This window comes from Eptatretus burgeri, chromosome 11 (genome assembly GCF_056783735.1).
Source record: "Eptatretus burgeri isolate ZD-2024b chromosome 11, Ebu_testis_v1, whole genome shotgun sequence".
In the NCBI taxonomy this organism is placed as follows: domain Eukaryota; kingdom Metazoa; phylum Chordata; class Myxini; order Myxiniformes; family Myxinidae; genus Eptatretus; species Eptatretus burgeri.
In genome coordinates this window covers 4,535,592-4,539,087 of record NC_140971.1, presented here as the reverse complement: position 1 = coordinate 4,539,087, position 3,496 = coordinate 4,535,592, and the positions used below count along the sequence as shown (strand labels likewise).

The following is a 3,496-nucleotide window of genomic DNA, read 5'->3' as shown; positions in this document are numbered from 1 at the left end:
GTAAAATCGGAGTGTATGGGGGAGGAATGTGGGGGAGTAATATAAGGGTATGGGGGAGAGATGTGTGTGTGTGTATATATATATATATACATATATATACATATATATATGTATATGTATATGTATATATATGTATATATATGTATATAGATATATATGTATATATATGTATATATGTATATATACATATATATACATATACATATACATATATATATATATATATACATATACATATACATATATATATATATATGTAAGGGTGAGGTGGAGAGGGAGGAATATGATGGTATGGTGGAGGCAGAGAGAGACAGAGACAGACAGATATGTGGGTGTGTAGGAGGAGAGTGAGTGAGTGAATGAATTGGTGATGATTGTGATAACTATTGTTGAGAGACATCAGAGTTTGGGATGGTGCTGTACATGGCATTCAATAATCATGAGGGAAAGTGTTCACATTCAAACTCCACCAAGGTGAACCCCTGTTGAACTCCTATTGTTCAGGACATTGAAAGACTTTAAAATAATAAAAACAATGAATATATTTCAGAAGTTATTTTCTTTTTTTTTTCGACAGCGTTTATTGTTTGTGGAGGAATTGTAACAAACGGTGCACATACGTGCAGAGAAACACATGAGACAACACCAGACTTCAGACAAACCTCCGTTGAACTTGTGGGAGGTGAACTTCCTGGGGCGCTCTGGGTACTGGTGATGCCATCTTTATGGCATCATTTTGCCTTTGCATTTAAAAGGGAGGGGGGAGGAGCAGCGATGGAGGAGGAATTTCATCTTGTCTGTGGTTGCCAACCCATGGTGGTCTGTTCATGTTCTATCCTTTTAAATGCTGAACTTCAAGCAAGGAAGACGAACATGCCATTTTTAAAGTCTTTGGTTTGACCCGGATGGGATTCAAACCGTCGACCTCCCAAACTCAGAGGGGATGCTCGAACCACAACACCACCAAGTGTGGTTTATTTACTCGATATTTTGTTCATGTGTATCCTCTTATCCAGCTCTTGGCCTTCACTCACATTATCAAATTGTTAATTTATTTGTGTAGTTAGTTTGTATGTAGTTGGTGTATTGTTAGTTTGTCTCTGGTGGAAACCAAGGCATTTCAGATAATTGGTATCTCCGCGATGAGGCTGAGTCTTTGGGCCTCTCATGCAGGTAGGTCTCACCTCTCACCCCACCTTTGAAATAAACTCCCTCACTCTATTCAATCCCATTCTTCCCTCCAGGCCTTCAAAACAGCTGTTCACCACCACCTCTTATCGTCCCCCATCCAAATCCTCGATCTTTTCTACCCCCATTAATCCACCCCAAACCCACCTCCTTCAACTTCCGTTCTACACAGGTACTGACAGTGCCACACCCCATGATCCAGTGAATGCATGACTCCCCAGGCCCGACCCAGACATCTATTGACCTCTGCCTCACATCCAGCAGACATGAATATCACTGCCAAGGGAAGTGAATCTCTCTGTGACCTCAACATCCTCACTACAAACAGGTACAGACATGATAGCAGCATCCAAGATGTCATTGAAAGCCTGGATCTTAGTTTTGACCCAGGAAACGCGTAATCCCAGCGGCTCCGACTCCTCATTCACCAACCAAGATATTGTTACGAATTTGGAATTCGATTGCACACAACATACAGGTTCCTTAAGTCAGTGATGTTGATAAGTGCTGGTTCCCTCGATAGCTCACCTTCCATTGTTTAAATGTTCAGAAATCGATTAGATGCGTTGCGGATCGATTTAATAGTTAGGGAGCGAACAATGGAGACGTCCCTCCCCTTCTTCTGCGAAGAGGAAGAAGAGCCTTGCCATCCTGTGATTCATGACGTCAACAACTCCCTCCCACCCGTGGTTGTGCGGGAGATGGATCACGAGGGCATGAGTCACGCTGGGCGCGGGGGAGCTGGCGGAGAAGGATAAAGAGGAGATCCTTTCTTTGTTCGTGCGGGGAGTTGGGGAGTCGTTCAGCAGGCCGTTGAGTCCTGCTTGGCTTGGGTTAGGGTTGAGGCCTTCAGAAGCTTTTTGCTTCTGCAGAGGAGTTGTTCAGCAGAGCTTCGGGTCCTGCTTGGCTCGGTAGGCTTTTTGGAGAGCTGCTCTGTTTGGAAGAAAGTTGAACCGGTTGCTCGGCTCGAGCTGCGAATGGTGGCTTCTTCTTCTTCTTGGTTCGTGGAGCTTTGTTCTCCGTTTGGTTCCTGGCTTGGTGTGACTCATCGACCTCTTCTTGGAGGTGGTTCTTCAGGGAAGCGACGCATCAAGGGGAAGGATCGGTGCCTCGTCTCACCAGCACGTGTTCGAGATAGGCTCTGGGTTTCAGCTCACCTGTCCTCCGAGCTGGAGCTCGTTATTAAAGGCCTCAGCCACCATTTATTGGGTGTGTGTGTGTGCGTACGTGTGTCCGTGGGCCCGTCTAATAAGTAGGAAATTGTTAGGTGCTTTGTGTGCTGTAAATCTTTGCATTGCATTTCGTATAGTCGGAATACTTTTGCTCTTACGTGCTTCCCTAGTTCCCCATTATTATTAATAAATACCCCAATTGTTAAATGTTTTCAGCTCGTTGCGTCGATTCTTTCATTGACTGAGCATTTCGTTTGTTGGGAGTTCGCCGTTGGTTTGCCGTAAAAGGGGGACATTTGGACCGAAGGTTCTCGGAATCGCGCACGGGACAGGCTCGCCTCAGCGGTTTGTTCCGTACGAGTTCCGTCGAGGGTGGAATACCCCGGTAGTTGGATCACGTGGGTATTTAGGTACATTGAAGATTGGCAATCGACCCTACCCCACGTGATCTGCCCATTGGCGTATTTCGGTTCTTGTACAAGGACCCGTCGACTCGGACTTATCCGGGCGGTGATCTATATTCCGGGCGATCGGTCGGGCCGACTCGACTTGCGGCTCCGTCAGAGCGGTCGGTTGGCGGCCGACGCACCGGCGCAGTAACAATATTCTAGTTTTGTATTTTTAATTAATCTTCTGAAATTTGTAGAATTTGTTTTTCATTTGGAAGTTGTGGGTTAAGATGTGTAAATAAAGGTGGAAAAAGTCTGATTTAATGCATTTTAATTCCAGGCTATAAGACAGCGAAAGGTGAAAAATTTGAAAGGGGGTGTTGACTTTCTTTAGGCACTGTACTTACTCTGATTGATTATGTTTACAGAGATGCCAACTTTTGGAAATCAGAATTAGGGAGGATTTTCAACCGACACCAAATAATGTGCGCGAAGCGCACATCTCGAGCGCGGAGCGCTCGACCCTTGCGGCGGGGTCCAGGGCCCGCCCTAGGGCCCTGGAAGCTCTGGGGTTCTAGACGCTCTCTAGTGCCCTCTGAGCCCTATTTTGGAGCATTTAACATGTTAAGAATTCCCACTTTTTGAACAAAAAAAGGGGAAAATTGTGCACTTTTTAATGTTACATGTATGTTAATATTAGTAAGTTAGGGGACAATCAAAGATTAACAAAAAGCACAAAAGAAGCAA

The 3,496-nt window shown here is 45.1% G+C and overlaps 1 protein-coding gene across 1 annotated transcript in view; it reads left to right on the top strand.

The window, feature by feature from the left end:
• AURKAIP1 (aurora kinase A interacting protein 1) overlaps nucleotides 1-3 on the top strand; it is a 3,726-nt gene extending 3,723 nt beyond the window's left edge. The window contains exon 4 of the mRNA XM_085844956.1: nucleotides 1-3. This exon is cut by the window's left edge and continues 368 nt beyond it. The gene's annotated coding sequence lies outside the window, so the exon portion shown is untranslated.
• Nucleotides 4-3,496: the final 3,493 nt, after the last annotated feature.